Source organism: Stegostoma tigrinum, chromosome 25 (genome assembly GCF_030684315.1).
Source record: "Stegostoma tigrinum isolate sSteTig4 chromosome 25, sSteTig4.hap1, whole genome shotgun sequence".
Classification (NCBI taxonomy): domain Eukaryota; kingdom Metazoa; phylum Chordata; class Chondrichthyes; order Orectolobiformes; family Stegostomatidae; genus Stegostoma; species Stegostoma tigrinum.
Genome location: NC_081378.1, coordinates 25447613 through 25466684, shown reverse-complemented (window position 1 = coordinate 25466684; position 19072 = coordinate 25447613). Strand labels below are relative to the sequence as shown.

The window sequence follows — 19072 nt, the reverse complement described above, 5'->3', positions numbered from 1 at the left end:
ACTCTCATCCGCCGAGCGGAACTCGTCCTCACACTCAACAACTTCTCTTTTGACTCCTCCCACTTCCTACAGACTAAGGGGGTGGCCATGGGCACCCGCATGGGCCCCAGCTATGCCTGCCTCTTTGTAGGTTACGTGGAACAGTCCATCTTCCGCACCTACACAGGCCCCAAACCCCACCTCTTCCTCCGGTACATCGATGACTGTATCGGCGCCGCCTCTTGCTCCCCAGAGGAGCTCGAACAGTTCATCCACTTCACCAACACCTTCCACCCCAACCTTCAGTTCACCTGGGCCATCTCCAGCACATCCCTCACCTTCCTGGACCTCTCAGTCTCCATCTCAGGCAACCAGCTTGTAACTGATGTCCATTTCAAGCCCACCGACTCCCACAGCTACCTAGAATACACCTCCTCCCACCCACCCTCCTGCAAAAACTCCATCCCCTATTCCCAATTCCTCCGCCTCCGCCGCATCTGCTCCCACGATAAGACATTCCACTCCCGCACATCCCAGATGTCCAAGTTCTTTAAGGACCGCAACTTTCCCCCCACGGTGATTGAGAACGCCCTTGACCGCGTCTCCCGCATCTCCCGCGACACATCCCTCACACCCCGCCCCCGCCACAACCGCCCCAAGAGGATCCCCCTCGTTCTCACACACCACCCTACCAACCTCCAGATACAACGCATTATCCTCCGACACTTCCGCCATTTACAATCCGACCCCACCACCCAAGACATTTTTCCATCCCCTCCCCTGTCTGCTTTCCGGAGAGACCACTCTCTCCGTGACTCCCTTGTTCGCTCCACACTGCCCTCCAACCCCACCATACCCGGCACCTTCCCCTGCAACCGCAGGAAATGCTACACTTGTCCCCACACCTCCTCCCTCACCCCCATCCCAGGCCCCAAGATGACATTCCACATTAAGCAGAGGTTCACCTGCACATCTGCCAATGTGGTATACTGCATCCACTGTACCCGGTGCGGCTTTCTCTACATTGGGGAAACCAAGCGGAGGCTTGGGGACCGCTTTGCAGAACACCTCCGCTCAGTTCGTAACAAACAACTGCACCTCCCAGTCGCAAACCATTTCCACTCCCCCTCCCATTCTCTTGATGACATGTCCATCATGGGCCTCCTGCACTGCCACAATGATGCCACCCGAAGGTTGCAGGAACAGCAACTCATATTCCGCCTGGGAACCCTGCAGCCATATGGTATCAATGTGGACTTCACCAGTTTCAAAATCTCCCCTTCCCCCACTGCATCCCTAAACCAGCCCAGTTCATCCCCTCCCCCCACTGCACCACACAACCAGCCCAGCTCTTCCCCCCCACCCACTGCATCCCAAAACCAGTCCAACCTGTCTCTGCCTCCCTAACCGGTTCTTCCTCTCACCCATCCCTTCCTCCCACCCCAAGCCGCACCCCCAGCTACCTACTAACCTCATCCCACCTCCTTGACCTGTCCGTCTTCCCTGGACTGACCTATCCCCTCCCTACCTCCCCACCTACACCCTCTCCACCCATCTTCTTTACTCTCCATCTTCGGTCCGCTTCCCCCTCTCTCCCTATTTATTCCAGTTCCCTCCCCCCATCCCCCTCTCTGATGAAGGGTCTAGGCCCGAAACGTCAGCTTTTGTGCTCCTGAGATGCTGCTTGGCCTGCTGTGTTCATCCAGCCTCACATTTTATTATCTTGGAATCTCCAGCATCTGCAGTTCCCATTATCTCTGATTGATGATTAAGATTGGTGAATATTTCTAGTTTTTAAAAGTAAGGCCTTTAGATCTCCATTGTTTCTCTTCTTAAGAATAGCTGATTAATGCTGGTAATTTTCTTTTCTGAAAAGCATTCATTATTGTGAAGTATAAAGAGCAAGGAATCTACAGTCATTAATTCACAAAATAAATCAAGATGATAGTGGTAGCAGAACAAGTGTGTGTTAGTGCTGCAGTATGTGGAAGCTGCTGGGCATGAAGGTGATCCAGAACAAACATGTGTAGCAAATGTCTACAGCTTCAGGAATGGTGAATCTGAGTTGAGGAGCTGAGGTCCGAGCTGCAGGCTTCATCAAGGAAGGGGAATGGGACCTGGAGACTTTACACTAGGGTGTGGTCACACCTCAAAAAAACTAGGTAATGCAAATTCACCTGTGATCAGAGACATCGTGTAGATCCCAGGAAAATGAAAGCAAGAAGTGAGTTCCTAGAGCCATTGGGTGTCAATGTCGTTTAATATTTTTTAGGAATGATCAACCAGCTAGGGATGTTCATTCGAAATCTAGCAACTATCACATAGCTTCTTAAGAGAGCTTTTAATTAAAGGTCGACAGTGGCTTTGGAATTTGGAGCACAATATTTCAGAAGATGATGAAAAAGTTACTCTCTTCAGATGTATTAGCTCACTGCAGCCCCCAATTGCCCACAGTAGTGTCCACAAATTACTCATTCAAGTTCAGGTTGATACAAGTGGAAAACATGCCCATTTTGCATTCAAAGTGCTGACTGTAATATTGCAGCACTCTGCCCTTACTGAGAAAAAGGCTTTAGGGATTGTGAACTTTCTCAGATTACTGATCAGAGTGAAATTTCAGGTGCAAATGTCATAAACTACTACTTGTTATAGAATACTAAACAAAATGCTACTAACAATCCAGATGCGCAGACTCAGATTATTGAGGTATGACTATTTGATAGTCTATGTCCAAGGGAAAGTACAAATTGCAGGTGATATACTTTCTGGACCGACAGTACGTCAGGCTGAAGCAGGAAACTTACTGCCCAGTGAAGATGTAGAATCATTTTCTATAGTAATCACTGATGTTATTACTGGCTTTAAAGAAGTTGTTATAGGAAATTTGTGAAGACATAAACGCAGGCATAGAACGCACTAAAATCATATAATTCTTTCCAGATTTGAAGAAGAATTCATGGAGTGCACTTGGAAATTACTAAGTGTAGAGTAAGAACACAACAGTCTGTATGGTGGCCAGATATTTCAAGAGAAATAAAATATTTCGTGTCATCTTGACAAACATTACCATCAATAGTCAGGTACTCAGAGTCCCCTAGTTAGGCCTTAGCAAAGATTAGAATTAAACCCATTTGACTTCCAAGGAAATACACTCTTGATTCTATTAGATTACTTTGCCAGCCGATTAGAAGTTTCTAGACCGTACAACCATGGCTGAACCAGTGATTAAAGCATTGAATAAGATATTTTATACATAAGATTTCCTAGATGAGAGCGCTTCAGACATCTGTCCGCAATCCATATCTGAAGAGTTCAAGAGGTTCATGTCAGAGACATGTACCAGACAGCTCACAAGTCCTCCACTTTATCCACAGGCAAATGAAACAACAAAGTGCTTAAAAATAGTTATTAATGGCTAAAAAGACATATTGAGAGTTAGCCTTGTTAAGTTACAGATCAACACATCTGAGTCATGTATATTCACTGGCAGAGTTCGTCATGGGCAGAAGACTTGAACGAATTTTGGCCTAATGAGGAAACAAAAGAAATAGGATAATTTCAGACATTGAGCAATGACTGGTACCAGGTGGAAAGCTTGGATTATGGATAGAAGATCAAAAGGTACAGTCCTCAGAAAGGCAGAACAACCAGTCCTAGATGGTTTGAACATTCAGGAGGAAGGAACACTTTGGAAAAAGAGAAAGGCATTCATTCTACCTGAAGCAACAGGAGTAAGCAAGTATGATTAGCAAATATAGGACAAGGAGAACAGAACTACATCAACTATCTCACAAAATTGTAAGAGAGAATCCAGCTATGATCCCATGACATTTAATGACATTGTCATTGCTTAATCTTTCACTGTCAACATTTTGGGTATCACCACTGACCAGAAACTGAATGGCCTAGCAATTTAAATACTGTGGAGGCAAGAACAGATCAGAGGTGAAGAATTCTGCAATGTGTAACACACCTGTCTCTCCCCAGTGTGTATCCACTGTCTACAAGGCACAAATCAGGAGAATGATGGAATACTCACCACTTGCCTGGATTGGTGCAGCTCAAACAACAGTTAGTTAGCTTGACACTATCAAGAACATAACAAGCCAGTTGATTGACACCCCATCTTCAGCATTGACTCCCTTCATCATCAGTGGACAATGACAGTGGTGTGTACCATTTGCACTGCAGTACCTTATTAAGGCCTCTTCGACAGCACTTTCCATACCCATGACTTATACCAATTAGAAAGAGAAAGGCAGCAAATGCGTGGGAATATCATCAGCAAATTCCTCTGCAAATCGCATATTATCTTGATGTAGACTTATGTTGCCATTCCTTCACTGTTGCTGGGTCAAAATCTGAAACTCCCTTCTTAATAGTACTGTAGGTATACCTGCACCCCAAGAATGGCAACAGTCTAATAAGGCAGCTCACCAAGACCTCCTTGTGGTCAATTATGGATGGGTAATAAATGCCACCCTAACCAGTGAGGCCGACAACCATGAATGAATAACAACATTGAACTAATACAGTGTCAATACATTAGTGGCAAATGTTATTTAGTGTCCAAGAACAAATCACTTGTCAATAAAATATAACAAAAAATGCAGCTTTCATTGACCACCTACACATTGTATAAACCAGATTTTTAACATTTTAAGCATACATTTATCAGAATAATCAAAGTTAATATTTAGTTTCAAGATATAATTAACAGTATGCACAGTTCATTTACACTGCACCTTAAATACTGCTAATAGCATTTCGCTCAGTAATATATTCATTTAAATATTATTAACCATGCTCATTTCAGGAGATGACTACTATTTTACACTTAACCAATTTTTGTTTTACTTGGTAAAATTCTGTTTACGTATCTTGAGAGTTTCAAAATCAACAAAGGACTCTCTGATCACTAAAAGAGTTCCATCATGTTGATGTTGATGCTTTACAGTAATGGAACCATTCCACTAATGGAGTCTTTCTCAAATCTTTTGGGCTTAATATGAACAGTACTGTTAGTCACCTTGCTTTATACTTTTATGAAATTCTAATGTTTCTTGTGAACGTTTACAATAAGGAGCCAAGATATTATTACTTAACTAAGATCTGTAGATCATCGCAGAAAATGTTACTTACATACATAGGTGGAGCCAAATCAAACAGGGACTTTCTGTGCCACCTTGAAGATTTTTGGGAAATTACAGCATTGTTGAAAATGATGGCACATAAAATTGAAGGTGCAGATGAATTCACATTACCATACAAATGGGCTCATTATACATTACCATCAGGCAGAGCCATGGTTTGATCTTTGAAGCCTAGAATTACTGTTTCAAAGTAATTCTCAATGAGATCATCATTACATACACTTTAATGCTCCGTGAACCCCTGGTGAACATTGTGTTCCTGCCCTTGGGCCATTGTCCTCCGCAAACTGTACTATGTCAGCAGAATTTAGAGAGTTTCCATCAAACATTGGATGGCTGGATGAAGCTTTAAAGCAAAAGGGAGCAGAAGACATTGGTTTTATTTGTCCACCTCCAAACAGTAGTGTGACGGTTGGGGAATACATTAAACATGAAATTAGAGATGCATGTAACATGGATAATTTTACTCTGCATATAGATTGGGCAAATCTCTACAGCAATAGTACAGTGATGATGAATTCCTAGAATGTGTGCAAGAAGACTTTTTGACCAGTACATTGAGGAACTAACTAGGAAATAGGCTATCGTAGAATTGGTATTGTGCAATAAGGAGGAGTTAATTAATAATCTTGTCGTCCAAAGCCCTTAAGAGTGATTGTGACATGATAAAATTCTTCATTTGGATAGTAATTACAGTAGTCAAATCCATAACCAAGGTCCTAAATCTAAAAGCAAAACATAGAAAATATGAGGGCTGAGTTGCACTACACTGCCTGAATACATGAAAAGTTCTGAGGAAGGGTCACCAGACCCAAAATGTTAACTGTTTTTTTCCTTCGTAGATGTTGCCAGGCCTGCTGAGCTTTTCCAGCAACTTTGTTTTTGTTCCTGATGCATCCATGGTTCTTTTGGTTTTTAAATGAAAAGGCTTATTGGTAACTATGAACTGGCTGAGTTTTAAGAAACAAAATGTCTAACAGAAATAGTAGCCCAACCCTGGCTAACAGGAGAAATTAAGCACTGTATTCAATTCAAAAAGAAGTTATCTGAAGTTGTTAGAAAAAAATGGTATCCCTGATGATTGGGAGCGGTCTAGAATTCAGGAAAAGGACCAAACATTGATTGATTAAGTAGGGGAAAATAGAAAAGCTTCTAGAGGTATTTAACAAGAAAAAGAATTTTCAAGATAAATGAAAGCCCTTTACAAACGGAAAAGGGAGAATTGATTGAGAAGAACAGGGAAATGGCAAAGCAATTAAAAGTCACTTCACCTCTGTCTTCGTGGGAAAAGGAAATCAACTTCCAAGAAATGAAAGGGAAACAAGAGTCTCTTCAAAAGAATGAAATTTAGGAAATTTATATTAGTAACAGGAAAATGTTGGTGAAATTAATGAAACTGAAAGCTAACAAATCCCAGCATATTAAAGGATGTAGCATTGGAAGTAGCAAGGTATTCATTGTATTCCTCCTAAATTATGTAGATTCTAGAACATTATTGACAGATTTGAGAGTGGTAAATGTAACTTCTTTATAAAAGGAGCAAGGGAGAAAACAGGGAATTACAGGCCAGTTACCATGACATCAGTACAAGGTAAAATGGTGGAATCTAATATAAAGAACATGAGGACAGAACACTAAGAAAATGTTGATGGGATTAGACAAAGCCAATATGGATTTATGAAAGAGAAAACAAGTTTGATAAACCTTCTGGATAAACCTCAGCTTGCTTCGGCAGCACATATACTAAAATTGGAATGATAGAGAGAAGATTAGCATGGCCCGTAGGCAAGGATGACACCCAAATTCATGAAGCGGTCCATAAATTTTGGGGCAGCATGGTGGCACAGTGATCAGCACTGCTGCCTCACAGCACCAGGCACCTGGGTTCGATTCCACCCTCAGGCGACTGTCTGTGTGGTGTTTGCACATTCTCCCCGCGCCTGCGCGGGCTTCTGCCAGGTGCTCTGGTTTCCTCCCACAGTCCAAAGATTTGCAGGCTGGGGGAATTGGCCATGCTAAATTGCCCATAGTATTCAGGGATGTGCAGTTTAGGTGGGTTGCAAGGAAAGGGTAGGGGAATAGGTCTGGATGGGACGCTCTGAGGGTCAGTGTGGACTTATTGGGCCAAAGGGTCTGTTTCCACACTATAGGGATTCTGTTCATATTCTGAGGTAAGGTGGAACCAGTGAATGCAGTTTATGTGAATTTTCAAGCTTTTAATGAAATCCCATATGAGGAGTTGGTGTACAGTATTAATGCATAGAGGATTCAACTAATATACTGCCATGGATTGAGAACTGGTGATTAGAGAAGAAATGGAGTAGGAATAAAATTAATGCTAGGATTCTGGGGAGTGTTGCTGCAAAAAGAGACCTAGGGGTGCAGATGCATATTTCCTTGAAAGTGGTGTTGCAGGTAGACAAGGTGGTGGAGAAGGTGTTTGGCAAGCTTGCATTCATTGGTCAGAGCACTGAGTATAGGAGTTAGGATGTGATGTTATAGCTGTACAGGACATTAATGAAGACGCTTTTAGAGTACTGCTACAGTTCTGGTTGCCCTGCTGTAGAAAGGATATTGTTAAACTTGAGAGAGTGCAGAAAAAGATTTACAAAGATGTTGCTGGGACCAGAGGGTTCGATTAATAAGGAAAGGATGAATAATAGGCTGGGGCTTTTTTCCCTGAACATTGGATACTGAGGAGTGACCTTATAAAGGTTTATAAAATTATGAAGGGCATGGATAACCAATGTCTTTTTCCTGGGGTGGAGGCAGTCCAAATCTAGAGGGCATAGTTTTAAAGTGAGAGGGGAAAAATTATAAAGGTTCTCAGGGATAACCTTTTCGTGCAGAGGGTGGTGCATATATGGAATGACCTGTCGGAGGAAGTGGTGAAGGCAAGTACAGTTACAACATCTGATGGGTATATGAATAGAAAGGGTTTAGCAGGATATGGGCCAAATGCTGGTAAATCTAGGTCGGATTGGGTTGTCTGGTTGGTGTGGATGAGTTGGACCAAAGGGTCTGTTTCAGTGCTGTATGACTCTAAATGGGCCTTCCTTGGAATGGAAGGTTGTGACCTGTGGGGAATCATAGAAATCAATGCTTCAAACATAGCTATTCACAATGTATGTCAATGTTTTGGATGAGGGAATCACATTTAGTAATTTCAAGTTTGCTGATGGTACAAAACCGGAATTATGAGGTAGTGAAAAGGAAGTAAAAATGCTTCGATGCAATTTAGACGTCTGAAGGCCAGATGCAGTATAATATGGTTAAATGTGAAGTTATGCACTTCTGTAGGAAATCATGATAGTAGGGTATTGTTTAATTGTGGCAGATTGCGAAATATTCATGTATAAAAGATCCTAGCTGTACAACCGGACAGTAAAAGCAGGTGCAGCAAGCAGTTTAGAAGGCAACTGATATGCCAGCTTTCATTGCAAGAGATTTGGAATAAGGTGCAAGCATTTCTTCCTGTAGCTGCCGAAGGCACTTATGAGACCACACCTGGAGAATTACTTGTAATTTATGGTGCTATGACAGAAAATATACAATTTGCCAAAGAAGGTGCACAGCAAAGGTTCACCAGGTTGATTTCTAGGATTGCAGGCTTGTCATATGAGGAGAGATTGCAGTGACTGCACCTGTATTCACTAAAGTTTAGAAGGATAAGAGAGGATCTCATTGACATGTATAAAATTTTAACAGGACTGAACAGACTGGATACATGAATGATGCTTCCCTGGCTGGGGGATTTCGTGAACAAGGGGTTGCCATCTCAGATTATGGATTTGACTGTTTAGGACTGAGATGATCAACGTGTGCGAAAGGCAGTGGAACTAAGTCAGTGAATATATTTAAGAAATAAATAGATTTATAGATGCTCAAGGTATCAAGGATACAGGGAGAGAGCAGGATTATGGCTTTGTGATAGAGGATCAACCATGATTATATTGAATGGTGAAACAGGTTTGGTGGGCAATATGACATGCTATTGCCCCTATTTTCTATGCATCTGTGAAGTTATCACTGATGAATGGCAAAGCATAAACACATTCATGCTGTATTTGATTATGTTTAATCATGTATACAGTACACCAAAAAACTGAAAATAATTCTCTGTATTTGCCATAACCTAATCATCTACCTGAAACTTTAATAAAGAAACTAAATGCAAAACTTAATGTTTCTAATAATCTAAGTTATTCAGCATAACTTAGATATGCTTTGACAATTCTATGTTTGTGATCCATTTTTGAGTGTTCTGAAGTGCTGAATACCAATTGAATTGTTGGATTGTAGAACTTCCATCTCCCAGTGAAAGAAACCCTGTTCTCTGGAACAGTTTTAGCACAAGGACACCAGAACATATTATTGGGCACAGCTAGGCCTGCAAATAGGCCTGTGAAGGAGACCTGAAGGATTTTGGAGAAAGTTAAGTTGGGGATCTTTGGGCAGGGTTTTCTTTCATACCGTAGGGAAGAGGGAGTGTGTATGGGTGTGAATAAAATATGTGCAGGTAGGAAGGAATTAGTACTGTCTTGGTGAAATACCCCTGACGAGAAAAGGGCATCTCCCCAGAAATAGCACCTTCTTCGCTTGTGCTGTCTTAAGCACTTTAAAACAAAAATCCTACTCCCACCTATCCGCCCATGTCATTTGGGGTATGGTACATAGACTGTAATTTTAGAAACATAGAAAACAGATGCAGGCACTGGCCATTCGGCCCTTCGAGATTACACTACCAATAATATGATCATGGTTGATCATGCAATTTCAGTATCCCACTCCCGCTTTCTCTCCATATCCCGAAATCACTTTAGCTGCAGGGGCTATGTCCAGTTTCTCCTTGATTTCTAATGAACTGGCCCCAACAACTTTTTGTGGTAGAAACGTCTACAGATTCACAACTCTGAGTGAAGAAATGCTTCCTCATCTCAGCCTGAATGCCTTCCCCCTTATTCTTCAAATGTGACCCCTAGTTCCAGACTTGCCCAACATCAGGAACATTCTTCCTCTATCTAGCCTGTTAGCATTTTATGTTTCTCTGAGATCTCCTCTCATTCTTCTAAACTCCATTGAATACAAGCTCTGTCGATCCAGCCTTTCCTCATGTATTAGTCCTGCCATCCCGAGTATCAGTCTGGTGAAGTTTCACTGGATTGCCTCAGTAGCAAGAATGTCCTTCCTCAGACTAGGGGACCAAAACTGCATACAGTACTCCATGTGTGGCCTCTCCATGGCCCTGTGTAACTGCAGCGAGACATAACTACTCCTATACTCAAATCTTCTCACTATGAAGGTCGGCATGCCATTAGCTTTCCTCACGACCTGCTGCACCTGCAGGCCAACCTTCAGCAACCGTTTCATAACACCCAGATTGCAACTCACTTTTTTTTAAACTGCCACCATTCAGATAATAATCTGCCTTTCACTGTTTGTGACCAAAGTGGATAATCTCTCATTATTCACATTATATTGCATTTGCCAAGTATTTGTGCACTCTGTTAGCTTGTCCAATCACCCTACAGCCTCTTAGCATCCTCCTCACAGTACACACAGCCTCCAGCTTAGTGTTGTCTGCAAAATTGGAGTTAATGCATCCAATTTTGTCCAAATTATTAATGTGTATTATGAATGACTGGGGTCCTCGCACTGAACCCTGCAGTACCCCACTCATCATTGCCTGCCACTCTGAAAAGGACCGTTTATTCCACTCTCTGCTTCCTGTCTGCCAACCAGTTCTCTGTCCACATCAATACGTTACCTCCAATACCATGAGCTTTAATTTTGCTAACTAATCTCTTGTGTGGGATCTTGTCATAAGCCTTTTGAAAGTCCAGATATGTGACATCCATTAATTCACCCTTGTCCACGCTACTGGTCACATCTCGAAAAAATTCCAGAAGATTTGTCAAATGTGATTTCCCTTTAATGAATTCATGCTGACTTAGACCGATCCTTTCACTGCTTTCGAAATGTTTGGTTATTACATTCTTAATAATTCACTCCAAATCTTCCCCACTACCAACGTAAGTCTAACCAACCCAAAATTCCCCATTTCCCCCTCCCTTTTTTAAAAGTTGGGCTACATGAGCTACCCTCCAATCCATTGGAACTCTTTCAGAATCTATGGAATGGTGGAAAATGATCATCATTGCATCCACTATTTCTAGGTCCACTTTCTTAAGTATTCTGGATGTAGAGCATCAGGCCTTGGGAACATTTTAGGTTTACCCATGAAATTCCCAAATACCATTTCCTGACTAATAAGGATTTCTTTCAGTTCCTCTTTCATGCTTGACTCACTGCCCCTTTCCGAAAGGTTATTTATGTCCTTCTTAGAGAAACAGATCCAAAGTATTTGTTCAACTGATCTGCCATCTCTTAGTTTTCCATTATGAATTCATGATTCGAACTGTAAGGGACCTACATTTAACTTCACTGGTCTTTTTCTCTTCACAGACCTGTAGAAGCTTTTGTAGTCAGTTTTTATGTTTTCCGTAAGCTTACTCTTGTATCCTACTTTCACCCTTCCGAATTAAACCCTTTGTCCTCCTCTGCTGAATTTTAAATTTCTCCCAGTCCTGAGGTTACTGCTTTTTTTCTGGACAATTTGTACGCTTCCTCTTGGCTTTAACAATATCTCTGATTTCCCTTGTTAGCCATGGTTGAGTCACCTTCCCTGTTTTACTCTTACGTCAGACAGAGATGCACAGTTGTTGAAGATTATCCATGTGCTCTTAAATGTCTGCCATTGCCTATCCACTGTCAATCCCCTAAGTATCCTTGGCAAGTTTATCTTAGCCAATGCGTGTCTCACACCATCATAGTTAGCATTCTTTCAGTTAAGGACCCTAGTCTCAGATTTAAGTGTGTCGCTCTCCATCTTAATAAAGAAATTGACCATATTATAGTCATTCTTCCCCAAAGGAACTCATACCACAAGCTTGCTAATTAGTCCTCTCTAATGAAACAATTACTAGTCTAGGATGGTTTGCTCTGTAGTCGTGTCCTCAACATATTGATTGAGGAAACCATTCCTCATACATTCCAGGAAATCCCCCTCCATCGCACTACTACCAGTTTGTTTACTTCAATCAATATGTAGATTGAAGTCACTCATAATAAATGTTGTATCGTTACTGCATGTACCTCTAATTTCCTGTTTGATGTCATCCCCAACCTAACAACTACTTTTTAGTGGTCTGTACACAACTTCCAGTAATGTTTTCTTTCCCTTCAGTGTTCTGCAGCCCCACCCACACAGATTTCACATCATCTAAGCTAATGTCCTTCCTTTCTATTGTGTTAATATCCTCCTTAACCAGCAACATTACCCTCCCCCTCTCTTTTGTTTCCATCGATCTTTTCTGAAAATTGAATACACCTGGATGTTGAGTTCCCATCCTTGGTCATACTGGAGCCAGGTCTCCGTGATCCCAATTACATCATATCCATTAAAAACTGTGTAATTAGTTCATCCACCTTATTATCCTTGCATTGAGACACAGAAGCATTAGAGTTGTTTTTCTGACATTTAGTGTCCTTTCAGAATTGCGATGTTATGTGGCCCTTTTTGATTTTTCTTTTTGGTTTATCTGCCTTCCACATTCTCTTTACCTCTTACTTTTTTGTTTCTGTCTCCATTTAATTCCTTCTGACTTCATGCATTAATTCCCATCCCCCTGCCATATTAGTTTAAACTTTCCCCGACAGCACAAGCAAACACTCTCTCCTCGATGTTGATTCCAGTACTGCCAATGTGGTTTGGACTGGCCCCACCTGCCCAATACCTCAGGAGTTTGAATCCTTCCTTCCTGCACTATCCCCCCAAGCAGCGTATTCATCTTAACTATCCTGTCTCTCCTACTCTGACTAGGATGTGGCACTGTTAGAAATCCTGAAATTAATACCTCTGAGATCCTACTTTTTAGTTTAACTCCTAACTCCCAAAATTCAGCTTGTAGGACCTCATCCAATGTTTTTTTACCAATATCATGGGTGTCTATATGCACCACGACAGCTGGCAGCTCACCCTTCCCCTCCAGAATGCCTTGCAACTGCTCTGAGACATGCTTGACCCTTGCATCAGGAAGGCAACATACAATCCTGCACTCTAGTTTGCAGCCACAGAAATGCCTATCTAGTCCCCTTTATAATTGAATCCCCTGTCAGTATAGCTCTGCCACTCTTTTTCCTGTCCTCCTGAGCAGCACAACCAGCCACTGCTACCTTTCCCTGATGAGCCATCTCCCCCATCAGTATCCAGAATGGTGTATCTGTTTTGGAGGGAAATGACTGCAGAGGACTCCTCCACTGGCTTCCTACTGTACCTATGTCTGGTGGTCATCCATTCCTTATTTGCCTCAGTAATTTATATTTGTGGTGCGAGTAACTCACTGAACATGCTAACCGTGATTTCCTCAGCCTCATGGACACTCCAAAGTGAATCCGGCTGCATCTCCAGACCATCAAGCGGTCAGACAGGAGCTGGACACAATTCCTGCATGTGAAGGAATCGGGGACATTGGAAGAGTCCCTGAATTCCCACGTCACACAGGAGGAGCATGAAATGGGTCTGGAACCTCCTACCATGACTTAACCCTTAAGTTACCTGAACAACTACTGCAGCAGAGCCAAGACAAAATAATAGAAAAGAAAAACTACTTACCAGTCACCAGCCACTCCCTCACCTGCTGGCTGTGATGTCGCAGTTTAGTTTCCTTCTTCTTCTCCTTTGCTCCCGTGCCTTCAGCAGCTGCAGTAGTTTGCTTATCGATCCCATTCACAGATATGCTGAGTGAGCTGACTTCTCCCAGAATCCAGTGCCATCACTCCTCACTAGCACTCACTATTTAGGGTTGATTAATTGAACTTTAAATAAACTTGAACACAATCACTAAATGCAGTTTTGTGGTTTAAAAATAGTGTGCAGTGGAACATAGTTTCTTGAAAGTAGAGTCGCAGGTAGAAAGGATAGTGAATAAGGCATTTGGTATGCTTGCCGTTAGTGGTCAATGCATTGAATATAGGAGTTGGGAGGTCATATTGTGGCTGTACGGGACATTGGTTAGGCCACCTTTGGAATGCTGCATGCAGTTCTGATCTCCCTGCTATAGGAAGGATGTTGTGAAACTTGAAAGAGTTCAGAATAGATTTCCAAGGATGTTGCCAGGGTTGGAGGGTTTGAGCTATGGGGAGATGCTGAATACACTGGGGCTATTTTCTCTGGAGCATTGGAGACTAAGGGGTAACCTTGTAAAGTTTTATAAAATCATGAGGGTCCTGTCACCTCCTTTAATAGCATTGGTAGGATTATATTGGGGTTATTATTGTTAACGAGCTCAGATGAACCCTTCATTTGCGTATAATAGCTGTCGCTGTTTTTGATATCTGTTCATCATCTGTATTATGAGGGTTAACTTGTAGATGGTAAGGTGATGTTTTAGGTGCCAAAAACAGACCTAGCAGTAATATATAAAATTCAGGTCATACTGTGGAATGTAGCTTTGGATTTCAAAGGCTACCATTGTTACAGATCTTATCCAACATAATAAATGAATCCAAGATTGTGGAACATTTCAGGAGTTCAAATTAAATCAGGAATAAAATGTTTCTAAAAATACAATTTGTTATCTAAGTGCAACTCCTCTGCAGATTGTTAATAGCATCTTCTTAATAGAATCTTGAAAAATTGTTTGCAGGATCTGTGATTAGTTGCAAACATACAAGTTATGCTTCTTTGAAATTGGAAAGTGGTTAATTTTTCCTATCAATATGAAACTGGGCTAATATTCTTCTAAATCTTGCTTAAGCATTTGATTCAATTGTTACAATATATAGTAAATAAGCTAACGTGTGCTTACAGTTTTGTTTTAACAATGAGTACCTCGTTCAATTAGTGACATAGTCATTTTGTGTTTCCAACAATTACAAAGTTATGAGAAGTTAACACATGTACGTTAAAACAAGTAGTTGTTCTTGGAATTTTTAGAATTAAGAATGAGCATGGTTTGTGATTGGGTTTGGGTGCAATATGAATGAAGACTCTGAATGTGGAAGGACATGGCCGTAGTTTTCAGTCTGGCGAAAGGTCAAAAACCTGAAACATTAACAATTTATTCCTCAAGAGATGCTGTCAGGATTGTTGATTTTTTTTCCTATATTTCTGCCTTTATTTGAGATTGCCAGTGTTTTGCTTTTGTGCCATAGCTTCCAGTAAGATACTAAAACACTTTATTTTCTGATCATGAGCATGATCAAATTATCAGTCAAACACTGCATTTTAGTGGAGATGTCACAAAAGCTTTTCATTCTCAATAAAAACCACATCTATGACATTGGATTTGATTATTATTATGGGCAATGATTTGATTTTTGTTACTATGTTATGATCCCATCATGACAATACTGGATAAATCAAGCATCATTTAAGAACTGACTTGATAGACTAAAATTGTATACACATTAAACATAGGGAAACAAGTAGATTCAGTGAGAACAGAGCAAAACCAAAGTCCAGAAAGATATTAGACCGTGTGACCATAATTTTGGGAAAAAATAATTTTGAAGAATTTATCGAGAGATTTTACGTGTTGGTTGTGAGGATTGCAGTGTATATGCATTGAAGAACAAAGTGAATTCAAATATTTCTATAGAATTACAATCAGGTACCTTTTTATAAGAATTTTCACTGGACCCGAAATGTTGATTCTGCTTTTTCTCTACAGGTACTGCCAGACCTGCTGAGTTTTTCCAGCAATTTCTGTTTGTGTTTCCTATTAGATTTGTCAGTAACTGACTTGTATTTATGCCTGCTAGCTCTCGTCTCCCATCAGTAGAAACATCTAAATCTGTACCATTAAGCACTTCCATCATTATAAAAACACCAGTCAGGGCTCTCTCCCCCCCGCAGTGGTCGAGAATGCCCTCGACAGTGTTTCCCGCAACTCATCCCTCACACCCCGTCCCTGCAATAACAACTGAAAAAGAATCCCCCTCATCCTCACGTACTACCCCACCAACATCTGGATCCAACGCATCATCCTCCAACACTTTCGCCATCTGCAATCTGACCGCACTACCAAAGACATTTTTCTCTCCCCACCCTAATCTGCTTTCCGGAGGGACCACTCTCTCCATGACTCCTTTGTCTGCTCCACATTCCCCTCCAGCCCCACCACACCTGGCACTTTTCCCTGCAACCGCAGGAAGTGCTACACCTGTCTCCACACCACCTCGCTCACCCACATCCCAGGCCCCTAGAAGACATTCCACATCAAGCAGATGTTCACCTGCACATCTGCTAATGTGGTATACTGCATCCGCTGTACCCGTTGTGGCGTCCTCTACATCGGGGAAACCAAGCAGAGGCTTGGGGATCGCTTTGCAGAACACCTACGCTCGGTTCACACTAAACAACTGCACCTCCCAGATGCGAACCATTTCAACTCTCCTTCCCATTCCTCAGATGACATGTCCATCTTGGGCCTCCTGCAGTGCCACAACAATGCCAAACCCTGCAGCCCAATGGTATCAATGTGGATTGCACCAGCTTCAAAATCTATGCCCCCCCCCCTCCACAAACTGCATCCCAAAACCAGCCCAGCTCGTCCCCACCTCCCTAACTTGTTCTTCCTCTCACCTATGCCCTCTTCCCTCCTGAAGCAACGTCCCCATTTCCTGCCTACGAACCTCATCTTGCCCCCTAGACCAGTCTGTCCTCCCTGGACTGACCTATCTCCTCCCTACCTCCCCACCTACACTCGCCTTTACTGGTTCCATGCCCGCCTCTTTGACTTGTCTGTCTCCTCTCCATCTATCTTCTCCCCTATCCATCTTCAATCTGCCTCCCCCTCTCTCCCTATTTATTTCAGAACCCTCTTACCCTCCCCCATTTCTGATGAAGGGTCTACGCCCGAAACGTCAGCTTTCCTGCTCATAAGATGCTGCTTGGCCTGCTGTGTTCGTCCAGCTCTACACCTTGTTATCAGGGCACTCACTCTGATAGCTCTTCTCTGCAGTAAAGAACTCTAGCTTGTTCACCCTATTTCCACCAGGTGAGAAGTGGTGAACCTGCTTTCATCTTTTCAATTTTCTCAGTTGGTTGCAATAAAGATTTAAGTTTGTTTCAACACAAGGCTATGTCATCATTAAAACATTTATAGTAAAGATAGTGAACAATGAGTCAACAACACAATGTTCTTGTTGCAAGAAAGCATTTTATTACCAAAAGAAAATAATAAAGTCACAATGTCAAGCATATGACATTTACGCAGCCATTGGGACATGTATACACGCATACAAAATTAAGAGGTTAGCATCCGATACAAATGAAGGTAAAACAATTTATAGTTTAGAATCTTTTTGGCGTCTTTGAGGCATAAGTTTTTAAACTGAGACTAAAGTTGATTATTTTGTTTCGTAGGGGTCATCAGATACTGCAGTTATCTTTTAGGTTCTTGTTCCCTTGCTGTTTCTTTGTAGACTGCGATGTCATGCCAGTATTGTAAAGTGAAAGGTGGATATTTGCATCCTGATTAACCTTAACCAATTTGCCGTAGTCCCCTTTAACTCGAGCATGTTACAAAGTCAGATAGATAAAGGGGATGCAAGTCAGGAGAAGGTCCAACACGACTTTATTAAAGAAAAGCAATATTTATCAGACTCTACTATTGTACTTTAGTTAACCTCTATCAAACTCTATCAATCACTTCACAAGACTCTTCTGTAGACAGCCTTAAATCTCTAAGTAAATAGTTTCAAATCTACACTAGCTAACTAGCTATCTAGTTCTGAGACAGGCTTCTGAGGATTCACCACACCTTATTCTTTAACCTGTACAGCTATATTTGAACTGCCTGCCTGAAAAGACCCTTTCGGTAAACATGAGACAGGCATTTCCTTGGCCTTTGAAGGTTTGCTGATGTTTCACGTTCTGCAGTCATCAATTTGCACTTCCCCTCCATCTAGGGCTTGTTCTGGTCTTCAGATCATCTCTTCAAAGTGGTCTTCTGGGTCTGAACAGTCTGATGCTTGCTGTGAGATACAAGGACCTGGAGCTTCAATGCAGCTTGACTGCCAGTTGAATGTGCCCTCTAGAAACACCATTGAAGAAGGTGCAAAAGTAGAGCTGGAGCTTCAGATAGCTCCTATTATACCCCTGTTCACACTTTTTTCAAAGATTCTGTGGCCTGTGTCCAGTACTAGTATCAGGTGGAGTCAAGAAGATCCAATGAGTCAAGTACTTTCCATACTTAAAAGTTGCAGAACGTGATTTTGAATGTCCAAATGTCAAGTGCTGTCATTGTCATGCTATGTCTCTGGCTATATTACTGAGCTGGGTGCCAAAAGGTCTGTGTAGCATTCTTCTAGCGAAGCAGATTCACTAGAGGTGTCATGGTTGATTTTGAAACAATGTGGCTTTTAGCACCTGGCCAGGCAATTCCAGGCCATTCTGGTTTTGACAGGAAATTGTTCGCCCAAAATAGGTTGCACGAATGCTCTCTGTTTCAGCTCTGCAGTTTGCAAATTGCAGAGTCCAGCTAAAATTAAACTTGACTTCCAGATCTTAAGTTTTTATCTATGCCCATGAAAAGATGTTGATATTTCTGTAACAATCCTGTGTCTGCTGACTACACAGTTTTTTTGAGAGAGAGAGTTTTCCCAGCTTATGTTGAGTTTACATTTTTGATTCCATCTCTTCCTATTTATCAAAAAGTTCCTTGAAATGTTAAACCAGTCTTACGTTCTGTGTTTGCAAAGGTCACTGTGTCCTGGACCAATAATTGCAGCTAATGTTTAATTCCTAATATAAAGGTTCTCATAATAGAACTTAGAACAATACGGCTCAGAACAGGCCCTTCAGCCCTTGATGTTGTGCTGACCTGTGAACTAATCTAAGCCTCTCCCCCTACTCTATCCCATCATTATCCATA

The 19072-nt window shown here is 41.8% G+C and overlaps 1 protein-coding gene and 1 non-coding gene across 15 annotated transcripts in view; both read left to right on the top strand.

Annotated features, from left to right (window-relative positions):
• The window catches only part of LOC125463094 (membrane-associated guanylate kinase, WW and PDZ domain-containing protein 2), a 545354-nt gene that overhangs the window by 51079 nt on the left and 475203 nt on the right, over window positions 1-19072 (top strand). The window lies entirely within an intron of this gene.
• On the top strand, window positions 6856-6958 carry LOC125463448 (U6 spliceosomal RNA). Its single transcript, XR_007249822.1, has one exon. It is a non-coding gene; the product is annotated as a U6 spliceosomal RNA (small nuclear RNA).